This window comes from Halichoeres trimaculatus, unplaced genomic scaffold (genome assembly GCF_033239565.1).
Source record: "Halichoeres trimaculatus isolate MK-OKI-2021-1 unplaced genomic scaffold, fHalTri1.1 fHalTri1_scaffold_23, whole genome shotgun sequence".
Taxonomy (NCBI): domain Eukaryota; kingdom Metazoa; phylum Chordata; class Actinopteri; order Labriformes; family Labridae; genus Halichoeres; species Halichoeres trimaculatus.
The window spans coordinates 13879096-13892110 of record NW_027437201.1 but is presented as its reverse complement, the minus strand read 5'-3'; the positions used below and the strand labels follow the sequence as shown (position 1 = coordinate 13892110).

At 40.9% G+C, this 13015-nt stretch overlaps 1 protein-coding gene across 1 annotated transcript in view; it reads right to left on the bottom strand.

Annotated features, from left to right (window-relative positions):
* The window catches only part of jmjd1cb (jumonji domain containing 1Cb), a 108532-nt gene that overhangs the window by 60105 nt on the left and 35412 nt on the right, over positions 1-13015 (bottom strand). The window lies entirely within an intron of this gene.

The following is a 13015-nucleotide window of genomic DNA, read 5'->3' as shown; positions in this document are numbered from 1 at the left end:
TTTGCTGCAGAGTAAAGAGTCTTTGTCTTGAGGGAGTGGATCAGCTCATTGAACCCAGAATGATTGGTTTCCTTTGACAGAGATACTACAGTCGTTCTGCATTCACAGCCAAGCCTCTCAGAGCCTTTCTGGTTGCTCTATAAATATGAAATGACTGTTGCACGGTCTTTCTTTGAGTGTGTGAATCTATGTGGTTGTGTACATGTGTGTGAACACATCAGCCTCTCTCATTTCATCATGTTCCCTCATCCATCCTCCTATACCACTCACCCCTCCCCCACTCTTGCCTCCATAGGCAGAGAGGAAGTGGGATCACTGAGTGCATCTCTCCTCACACAGCCTCCCACCCTCCCCCCTCTACCTCCCATAATGCACTGCAGTGGCTGACTGAATGATCAGTCCCAGCAGCCTGCACACACTGAGGGCAGCCACCTCCGTCTGTCCTCCTTTGTTTACTGTTATTGCATTTTATCTTTACGCTTCATCCATCCTCTGCCATTAGTGCCCAGGCTGTAACTAGAACCAAAATTAGGATTTTCACAACCCCTGAAATGTAAAAGATCCCTTCTTACCTACATTTTGTGCCAATAAACAAATATTTGTGCTTGAATTGAACATAGACAGACGCGCATTCCTCACATGGTGACCCGTCTGTCTGTCAGCCCAGGCCGTTTAAACTCTATCAACCACTAACTGTCAGCCAAAGGGCCCCAGGCCAACAACAGGCTGGACAGAAAATTATAGAGCAGAGCTGAGTGGGCCACACTCGAAAAAACAACCAAGACAACAAACATAGAAGCAGTCATTATCACTGCTTCTAAACAGTACCTACACCCCACTGTGGAACATCTTACACTCTCCAACAATCACTTTTTACTGTTACCCAAAACACATGTCTGTTGATGGAAACAGCTTTAGAGGCTGAGCTGCACCTGATCAATCTGAATTCATCACGAAGCAGGGGTCAAAGCCATTTATGCCAAGAGGATTTCATGTCAATGTACCCCCAACTCCTCAAATCGGTGCTGGTTCAAGCTGTGGCTACTGAATGGGGGGTTGTAAATGGGACAGATGTCCCGCAAAGTGTTTACTTTTAGTGTCCACACCTGCAGCACACACCGTGAAGAGCTGAGTGAGTCAGAGCTACTGTGAGAGGGCCGGGCTCTGCACAAAAACAGGCTTACAGACACAGATACAAAGCAGGAGAGAAACACTGCATTAATCTGGTGGATTTTTACTTCAATGTACTGAAAATATATCTAAAGAGGATGAATTATCGAAATGGAATCATCCAGCTCTTCTCGTGTGTTTTCACCGTCCAATTCCTCTCAGGTTATCTACGTCCTCAGCTGTTTCTGCTAATACCACCCTGCTCCTTTGTTTAGCACACAAGGAGGTATGACGACAGGGAGAGTGAGACATTCCTGTTAAACCTGTTGTGTCAGTCACTTTGTGTCTGTGTGTGCACACGTGTTCTCCCGCATACTGGAGTAGTAACAAGTCGTGATCTCAAAAGCTATTAATAACAAACTTAAGCCTGAGTTATGTGCTGCGGCTCCCTGACAGACAAACAAAACAACACATGACAGAGGGTTCACAGAGCAGGGGCTGTGTCCATGGGAAGAAATAAAACCAGGATACAGTTTTTAAACAATGTTTGTTGCATTTTGAAAAACATCCCATTTGAAGGGAGATCGCAATGATGGGTATTGTTTGTTTGGATGTAGTTATTCATACCTTCATTCTACATGTTTAATTTGTCTAGCACATATTTTTAAGCCTTTGAGAGGCAAAGAAAGGAAAGATAGGGCCGAAAACCTTTTCTGTTGTAGTAGTTGCTGAGTAAAGCTCTTCTGGATTAAACATCAGAGTCTCTCCAGTACTCTGCGGCATTATTTTGTGGTCTGAGGAACAATTCGCCATTTTAAAACACTTTCATTTAAGACGTTGTAAAATTGAGCAGGATCTCAAAAGACTGACAACGTGGTTGGTTTGACGTTTCACGGTCCAGTGTACACTACAAACGGCAGTAACTGGCTTTTTCCCCTCTTTCCCCTCCTAAAAGCTGTAATGGATATCTCCCGATTGTCCCATACATATAAGGATGTCCAAAATTGATCAACAACCCCATACTGTCATGGTTTTTCGCCCAACACTACAAAGAGTATACTGAAGTGCTCAGAGTATTTAGTAAGAAAAGCACACACATGATAGGAATGGAAAAACTCAGTGTCTGGTGAGTCTGTTGCTATAGTAACAAGAGGCAGCACCGAGCATTGGCCACACACACACACACACACACACACACACACACACACACACACACACACACACACACACACACACACGCACGCACGCACGCACGCACGCACACACACACGCACACGCACACACAGAGCTCTGAATCAGTGGGCTTCTATCAGAAAAGAGACAGAGAGAACAAAGAAGAGCAGATGCTGTACTTGCAGCTCTGTACAGCAGCTGATAGCATCAGTATCACCTCTCTCTGTCTCTCACTGCAGGCTGAACATCACTGCACTCACCGCTGCTCACTGCATTAATTAAAGACACTGAGACACTGACCTAGACACAAGAATGAAGCTGACCTCACACTCCACTCATTCAATACACTGCGCAAAAGGATGTGTGTGTACAAGATTGAGAGTAAGAGAGTGTGTTTGAATGATTTTGGAGCTCAAAGCTGATAAAAGAGCTGAAAGCAAGTGTTGAAGAGTATCACAATCTACATTAGCATACCCAACACTGTTTTTATATTTTCAGTGTACAACTTTAATAATGAAGGCAATATAGACGATCAGGCCATACATAAATTTCAAGTCTCAGTGAAATAATAATATAAAACAAATACAGTATCACTCATAACTTATAATCATAATATTGGATTTGAACAGGAAATTAAAATTAAATAAAAGTAGCTAAAAAAACAATACATAAGACACATGGTATGTCATTAAAAGCTTACTTTCGGGCTACTGAAAATGAATCTTTCGTTTGCCATCAGTTTCAAAGTGGCTAAATAAACATTTTATTCTACAATAAAGATACTAAAGTTAGGTAAGGACTTGGAAAACTTTATCTTATGTTTGTGAAATTCACCTACCAACATTAGGAGATGAGTTATAAAGCATACTGGTTTATCATAACATTCAAGTTTTGAAATAATATCTTTTGGTCCTGTCGTGATAGAGTGTCCAGTTTTCTCATAGATAAATTTTTCTATGTCCTTCCAATGTGCAGGCGATAATAGGCAAACACAAAACAAATGTAAAATTGTCTCTGGGTCATCAGCAAAAAAGTACATTTTTCATTTACTTCAGCAATGTTCGAAATAAATTTGTTACAAGGGTAAGTATTATGTTAAATTCTAAAATAAACCTCTCCAATTTATACCTGACACTGTTACCTGGGTGGTTTTGGAACGAGCTACACGTATGCAAAGAAACTACACATTGCTGAATGCAATGAAAGTCTGCATGGAAAAAAAGTGATTTAACTTTTTTCCCTTTGATGGGCTCCAAAACAGAATAATTCAATGAAATAATAGATGACGTCACATCTTGTCATTTTAGAGTTATTTCAATTGATGTCTTTACTAATCTACTATAATTTTGCTGTGCTTCAAATTCAATCCCAGCACTCTGCATCAGATAAGAATAAATTAGACAGAGCAAATGTCTTTTAAACTTGAAAAAGAGTGACACCTAACATCTTTGAATTTCTAACCAACTCAAGTGGAAAGGTATCCATTATTTTTTCACTCCCTTGATCTTTTTTCTCATTTTGTTTACCTCATTTTTTTCACGTCAGCCTAATTGAGCGAATCTCTCACACAGCACTCTTGTGTTTCTCTCATAATCAACGCGGATACACCTCTATTTTGGTTCCCTCTGCTGCTACACGTGATGATTAACGTAACATAGTTATCAGGATTCATAAAGCTGAAGAAATGTGCATCTCTCTGGTTCATAAAGCCATTAGTCAGCTTAGATATTTCTAATAATAATCACCCACCAATTCAGGATTAGCTGCAGATTTATGATAAAGATGTAAGGAGGGTTTTTTTCTGACTCAGTGTGCAGCAAAGAACAACTAACAAGCATCCAGCAGAGACTCAGAGGAACAAGTGAGGTTAGTGAGGGTGTGGAAGCTTGTTAGTTAGTGACAGCAGTACAGTATGTGACAGCTATATGTTCACTATATGTAAAGAAACGTGAATATAGTGTATAGTGGTGCAGGGCTGAGTAATCTGCCTATCACCAATGTCTACAGAGCAGCTTTCTGGCTGGCTGCACCAGAGGCCGCCGGCAGCCAATGAGAACGAGGCATGAAAGAAAACGACTAATGCAGAGAGAGAAGCAAAATCTGCCTTTTAAACAGAGCGCCAGAAAAAAGCACATACCCGTACAGAATGCAGAGTGTAGAGGAGACGGGGACAGAGGCCCCACTGTGGCTGAACATACTCTACGAGCACAAAGATGGGATTAATGTGCAACAACTTGAAGTTTGAAACTCACATCCAGGTGTTACGCTTCATGATAAAACTCCTAAAAAAAGTCACCTCTTTTATTTCCATTTTTAACTTTTGAGTGTGACCTGGAGGTGCTCTACTCTCTAGGGCATTTGTGATGACTTTATAAAAGTTTTCAAGCAGCTTTATGAGTCTCCTCTGGTGTCTGTCTGTCTGTCCAGCTTTTCAAAGCTTTAAGTCCACACACACACACACACACACACACACACACACACACACACACACACACACACACACACACACACACACACACACACACACACACACACACACACACACACACACACACACACACACACACACAAAACTCTACCCTCCACAAACTCTAATCTGATTTATTGAGCTTGACTGCACAGAAAACATGCAGACTAGCTAGCCTAAAAAGACTTCTTTATCCCCTTTACCCCCCGCCCCACAACCTCCTCCCCAACACACACACACACACACACTCACTCACTCGACCAAAATTACAGCTTGTGGGGATTTTTAAACCCAACCACTATTTTCAGCAGCAGAAACACGACTGGTCCTGCCGGAGGAAGTGTTACGTCAGACCTGACGTCAATACAAACAATCTTCAGATGAACTATTGAGCATTTGTCATCAGAGGGACTCTCATATCCAGTGTTTCCCAACATGTAAAAGCACACACGTTGATGATGAGAGTCTGGAATATTCAGCAGTTAATTTTTCTTAGATTATATGACCAGTCCATCCTTGCAGCTACTAATAGCTTTGAGTAAAAGCAGTGTTAGTGTGTGTTTCAGGAGCAGAGTGTGGGCTTCTGTCGCAGTTTCAAACACAAAGAGAGAAGTACACCAGAAATACTGTGGTTAAACGATATGCATCTTCTCTCCCAGGAGACGGCACATTTATAACAGCCCGCCGAGTGTGGAGCTTTATGGACATGGATGTTTAACAGCCAGGGAACAATGCTGTCGGCTGCGTTATGTGTAGGTAGTTGCTGAAGAGCCGCCTCAGAGCCTACGAATATCATAACAGCCTGCAGCAAGCATCGATGTGCCCTCCTTTAGCTTTAAAGAAGACAGACAGGGTCGTGAGGTAAGAAACCAATAATAAAATCGCTGAACTCATTTCAGCTTCCAGAGTGTGTGAGAGCAGTTAAAGAGCAGCAGAGGATAGTGAGGAGGAGGAGGAGGAGTGAAGACAACAACACAAAGCAGTATTTGTGCAACAGAGGAAAAATAAAGAAGATGGAAAAGATGAGACAAGACTTTAAAATATTTAATTATATAATCAGAATAAACACCAAGGATTTGGGTGAAAACATGTAAGAGGAAGCAAAAAAAGAAGAAGAAAGAGGTTCAGTGAGGAGGAGAGGAAATGTGGACATGCAGATAATTAGCAGAATTATTTGATCGTCAGAGGAAAAAGGGAAAAAAGGAGGAAAGGCTGAAATGACAAAGACGATCCCTGTGCAATAAATTAGAGAGTAATGAAAAAAAGGAATGAGATGATAACAGACGTGGCTTCAGTGACATGAGGGAGGAAGGAGACAAAGAGAGGCTAAGAGCAGACGACATGAAGAAGACAATGATGAAGAGGAGAGAAAATGAAGAAGAGGATGAAACAGAACAAAAGAAAAGAAGGGATGTGGAGAAGAACAAAGAGAAGAAGATGAGAGCATCATGTGTGCAAGAAGAAGAGGACGATGACAACTGCACAGAGAGGAAGGAGTCCGGCAGCCAAAGATTGAAGATGAATCAGGACATAAAGAGGAGAGGAGCTGCCTGAAAACTGAGTGACTAACCTACAACAACAGCAACCTGGTCCACAATGCCGTAACTAAGGCGCCCCTTCCCTGACAACGGACCAAATGATGCTGCTGCTGCTTCTTTCTACTGCTACAGAATATCAATCAGCGGGGGAGAGAAGGGGAGAGACACACACGATGATGGAGAGATGGTCCCCCTGAGGAACATGAATATATGAGGCTGAGCGGCTGAGTTGCTGGGCGGCTGGCATGCTTCCTCCCGCAATTACCAACAAGCAAGACAGAGTCAGACGGAGGAGGGATAGAGAGTCAGAGAGAAGAAAAGAGAGGAAAGGAGAGGAAAAGAGAGGAAAGGAGAGAAAGAGGGAGGGAGAATGTCACGGTGCGGGGACAGAGTGAGCAGAGAAGAAGAAATCTCATCATGCAAAACAGAGATTCAAGAAGAGCTGCTCTAGGCAAAGACATATGATGTTCCCTCCTCATGCAAAACACACCCAGAGATACTGTGTGGGTTTCATCACCAACACATAACTGTTACAGGGAAGAAAGGCAGGGTGGCTGTGGCTCCATTACATGAGAAATCATAATCCTTTGGGGGTACTTTGGTCACTTTTCAGATCACTGTTATTTAACATGATTGCTCTGTAATCTGTGCCGGACTAAAGATGTCAGAGCCTGCAGGAGAGCGATGCTGCAATCATATAGATTCAGACAGACTGCAGAAAGCAAACCCAGGAGCGAGACAGTGCAATGACAGCAGATGACAATAAAAGGTATTTTCCTTTTGAGTTTGAATGTTTAAACTTGTGTCAAATGGCAAAATTACTGAGGATAATCTTCCTGAACACAAGCCAATAAAGCGACCAGACTACTGGAAGAGACAGGTCCACGTCTGATGTATGACACACAAGAAAATGAGAACATCAATGCAAAACAGAAAACACTGATCATCACTTTCAGCAACCTTTGGTCTATGAGAATCCAATCTGATCTCATTCCTGCCATCCCTCAGGGAAAAATGCGTAGAAGAATGATAATGGATGTAGGTGGTTTATTAAGAGCATTAAAATGATGTTAGTAGAACTTCTTTCAAATATAAACCTGTTTAACAATCCAGCTTTCATCGCTTCAAGTGACTGCTCCTACTTTAATCACTAAACACAAACTGATGCTTGAACTGCTCAATATTACACTTGAAATGCTTTCAGCACGCACATCAACAGTTTAAATGCTTTCAGTAGACAGCCTGCTAATGCTTTTGGTACAACACAGAAGATCACTAACTGAATACCTGTGGGACAGACAGTACTTAAATCCCAGACTGAGTACATGCCACACAAACACAGAGTGCTCAGCCTGTCATGGCAGCAATGCAAATGAGAAGCAAGAGCTGAAAGATCAACTATTTATCTTCTTTATGAGTGAAACATAACAATAAACAAAGACAGGTTGTGAACTGCAAGCAGGAAAAATGACTATATTAGGTAAAGACCACCCTGTGCATTAAGTAGCACTGCATGTCTGCCTGTTTGATACATCAGAGCACAGTTAACGTTGGCATTCAGCCACTTCCTAGTTAATATTTGCAAAAATCTCAGATATGGTTTCCAAGCAATCTTAACGTGCAATAGTTATTTGTTTTTACCCATGCAATTTAGAGCTGAAACAATTCCTCAAATTATTTGCAGTACTCGATTACAAAAAATGATCGAGGAATTTTCTCCGCCTCGAGGAATCGTTTAATTTCAAAAAAGATCAAAGAGTGGCATTTCAAATAGAGTTGACGCCATATTTAGAGAGTTTTCAGACCCCTCAAGCCACCTCTTTTTCAAAATAGCGACAAGCAAAAATCTAGCTTCTTTTCTGGAGTTTGGAGACTAATATGAAAGCATGTATTGATCTGCATAAGCTGCTTGTATTTCATATCTCATCAGAATCGCACGGAACTTGGAATTTATCACCCAAAGTCACTTGATTTTACACTTGCTTGAAAAATAACTGCTCTTTAACTTAATAAAAATATGTTTTATCTGATTACTCAATTAATCAATGGAATTTTCAGTAGAATACTTGAATACTAAAATATTCGATAGTTGCAGCCCTAATGCAATTATCACTTTATCTCAACCCCTAACATGTGCATTACCTTTCCCCCCTTTTTTTAGCTATGCACATTCTTTTTTATATTTATTATGTTATTCGACAGTGTGCATTTCATACTTGTATAATGGTTGTGTTCAAATTTCTTGTATATAACACATATGACTTACTCCATTTCAGAATGAGTAAAGAATCTTAAAAAAGAAACATTCAACTATTTGAAGCTCAGCTTTTCAAAAAGCACTAATGTTTTAAGATCTGTGGATACATTTACAGCAGATGTATGTTTTATGATTTAATAAATGGCCTTAAGTGTTCCACAGATTGTCACCAGTGAACGGGATCAGTGATAACATCACCAGGGATGAAGGCTTTAATTTGGAAAGCAGACACAAATACCACCTTACGATTGGGGCTGTGACGAAATGATGGGTGCCAATTCGATTTAAATTGCGATTCTTTTAGTATTTCAGAATTTTGCAATTTTTTTTTTTGAACATCAGACCAAGTGAGAAAGTTGAATGATAATGATGATGTCTACAGATGATACCTGAAGCCATTTTTTTAATTTATTATTATTATTATTTTTTTTTTTTTTTCAAAAAAATGAACATCACATGTGAGTCTCAACGTTTTTTCAATCCAGCTTAAAAAAAAGTCCAAAATGAAGGATTTAAGTTAAAAAAAAAAAGTTTTTTTTAACAAAAAAATGCACAATTTTAAATTGTTAAACAAAAAACCCTAATACTACCATGCAACTGTTTTCTCTCCCACCCCCATCTACAATATAACTTATGATTTCTGTGTGTCCTTACAGTGTCCTCAGCTTCAACCACACAGGTCTTCACCTCGTTTATAAACTGCAAAAGACCAAGCTGAATGTTGTTCATTTTTAGCATATGAAAACAAACTTTTGCGGTCAAAGACTCTTATTGTGAAAAACCCAGAGAGACTCTGGAGACACATGACTGAGTGTCAAAGTCTAAAGGCAACAGCTTTGGAATGAAGCAACACAGACAACCACAGCTGAGGTCAGGAAAACATTCATCATGTTCCTGTAAAGTCACCAAACTAATAAAATGCATTTTAACAAGACTGCAGAGAAGATGAGCTGAGACGGTGACCCAGCAGACAGACAGGCAGACGGACGGAGAGACAGACAGGGCACAGAGGAAGAAGAGTGGCTCTGTTGTGGAACTTCACTGGGGTGCAAGTAATGTGGAGGAGAGCAATAGAATAAGAGAGCAGATGAGCTGAAGTAATAGTCAATGACAGCATGAAGAGACATCCCCTCTTCTACAAGGTCATCTCTTCCTCTCCTCTCCCTGTCTGTCTCTCCCTCCCTCTGATAAACCCATACGGGAACCAGAGCAGACAGGAGCAGACGGCGACCACGACAGACAGTTTGGAGACGTGTGAGGGAATTAAGAACGGTAGGAAGAGGAAGAAATAAACCTGGCAGACAGAATGACAAAAAGATGGAAAGCCAGCAAGAGGGGAAAAGTAAACAGCCTTGAGCGCAGTGATGTGACCCAGCTTCCACCCTCCTTTATTCCTCCTCCTCCTCTTCTCCATACGAAGGATGTGTGGGCCCAGGAGAGAGGAGGGAGGGAGAGGTGAGAGGAAGACAGGGAAGGAAAAGGCACATCCAAAAATAGCTCTGTGTTGTTGTCGACGCAATGCAAGGAAAATACCAACTTCTGAAGCAGGCGGAAATGGATTTCATCTTTCATGTGCGACTACGGTTTCTTCTGGTCGGCTGTAAACATATTTATTTAGCTTCCATGGGTCATTAGCTCAATATGTTGGAGGAATGAATCACAGTCAACTGAGCAAACAGATGTGAGGCAGATTTAAGTGTGTGATATAGCGATGAGATGAGAATTACACAGACAGTTCCCACTGCAAGGCTACGTGTTTTAAATACATGGAAAATCTATTTATTTTATCGTTTTGATTTAACGTAAATTAACTTCAAGTCTGCTTCATCTCTTCTTTGTGATCAGAGCAGATTTATTAGTTCAGCCGTTGTTAGTTCCTCATCAGCTCGATAGTTTGCATGTGTGCTCTAAAAATAGCCAGATGAGACTTACGAAAACTTTTATCCAGCATGTTTTTTACTGAGTCTGAACTTCTAGAAACTTCACAGTGCTTTTCCAAAGCAGGGACATTGGAATTTCTGGATGCAAATGCAAGAAAGATCAAATACTTTGCAATCATTTTATCAGTAGGTTAGGCTCATTTTCAGCCTGACAACAGATTTAAAATCATAAAAGTTGTGGTGATGTCGGTCACCAAAACAGATTTCAGTTTCGATTCCAGTGATTCTGAAACAATATAAATCAGAAAAACTATATTTTGGTACGTTGGTCAATGATAAACATTTCTAAGTGCTTATCAGGGCTGATAGCATTTCCAGCTTGTTAGCCAGCTATCTCTTTCCCCTGGAGCGATGACACACAGATACAGATTCTATCTTCTTTTCTTCATCCAGTGTTCAGCCTCGATATCTCCTGCACCTTTGAGCTGTGCAGAGTCAGGAATCTGAGCAGATAACATGAAACAGAGGTTCAACTCAGCGAGCTGCAAAACTACAAGCTGAGGCGTTGTGATTGAAAAAAATAATGTAGTTAAAGAAAACAACGAAAACAACACTGGTGGATCAGACAATATAAGGATTAAAAGTCAGATTGGGAGCTGAGGTGACAACATTCATCATGCCGATGAAAAACAGAGACTAACCGTATAAACCCAGCTCCAAACATGGAATATTACAGCCAGCGAATATGTTCATATGTGAAGAAACAGAAGTAGATCAAGTGTTGAATATTCAGCAGAAGTCAAGGACACAAACTGGAGGAAAAACAAGGCATGCTTTTGTTTTCTTTCAGCAACTTTTCTTCCCCTCTGCATTTCTCCTTCCTCCCTTCCCTCCTCATCCATCTCTCCTGGTAATACAGCTCTAATAATAGCTGAGTTGCATCGAGACAATCGTTTGCTGGAATCTAGGGCAGTTGCTGCAGAGGCAGTATGGGAAAATCCCTCCTGCCTTCTCCAGCCTGCACGCCTGCCTGCCTGCCTGCCTGCCTGCCTGCCTGCCTGCGGACTATGCATGCGTGTGTGTGTGTTACATTCAATCCATTTTGCACGAGATGAAGCAGTGGACTTTTCACATCAACAGGGTGAGTCTCTGCGACGGTTCTGTTAAATGTTTTCAACAAAACAATCTGATCAAAAAAACAATCTGCATGCAGTTTTTTTCTGTTTCTATCTCAGAGAAATCTGCAGTGCACGACAGCATCACCTAGACGTGTATTTGACTCTGTGTTCCTCTCCATAAAACAGCATCATTTTCAAAACACAGACGACAGCGCCCCATTTTTATGTGTGCAATACTGAACATGCATTTGTGCTGAACCGTTTGGTACAGGATGTTCAGTTCAGTATGCAACTTTCTCCAGCTCAGTACATCTTATCCCTGCAGACCACCAACCCCACACGCCCTCCCTCACTGATGTGCTGCACTAAGCAACATTAATGTATGGAAGGCTGCTGGCTCTGGCTGCATCCCTGGACGTGTGATGAGGGTCTGAGCTGAGCGGCTCACAGAGGTTCTGACATCTGCACCCTGTCACTGCTCCAAGATGCTGGCTCTGAATTTGAGGTTAAATAAACATCTGAAAGCTGTGTGCTGATTCCTTCACATTACTCTTCACCTTTAGCTGTACAACTAAACACGACTGCAGCACAGATTAAGATTGTTTTTAAGGAGGGTAAACTTGATGAACATAATTACCTCCACCAAAGAGGTTATGTTTTTGGGAGAGTTTGTCTGTTTGTTTGTCTGTGAACAACATAACTCAAAAAGTAACGAACACATCATGATGAAATTTTCAGGAAATGTTCAAAATGGGATAAGGAAGAAGTGATTAAATTTTAGAGGGGATCCAGATTACCTTCTAGATCCAGGATCTTTTGACAGGATTCTTTATCATTGTGAAATAGGGCTGGTTTCACCATATGTGTATATATCTCCATGGTAAGTGGTCGGATTGCTTTGCAAAACAATACAAGACAAGGTCACCATAATTTCTTACAAAGTACAATCCAGATCCTGGCAATATTCTGGATACTAAGATCCACAATAAGAAATATGTACAGGGTCATCATAATTTTCAACACTGTCAGGTAACAAATCATCGTACAGACCTTCAACTAAGTCTGCTGAAAGGGAGTACAACATTAAAGTAGGACTTAAGTGTTTCGTGACAAACACAATATGCTTGGCAGAGGTCTGAGCTCTCTGAGTGCTTTTCTAGTTTAAAAATGTTGTGATGCTTTTTCTGACAGATCATAACAGGAATGTGCACCTTTCACACTTGAAATGATCCGATACCGATGCATGGTAGCTGGCATTTGGTATCGGTACTAAACGCTACCGATTTTTGGTACTTTTGTGTGTGTTTATGTGGTAAAGAATATTAACTTGTTTAATAAAATCTTAAAGTTCTTCAATCCAACAATTTATTCTTCAACATATAACCTTCCAATGCTGTGTTCATGTCAAGCATGGAAAATCGCCTTCTCTTCCACTCTCTAACAGGCACAAGATTGCGATTAGGTACCTAAAC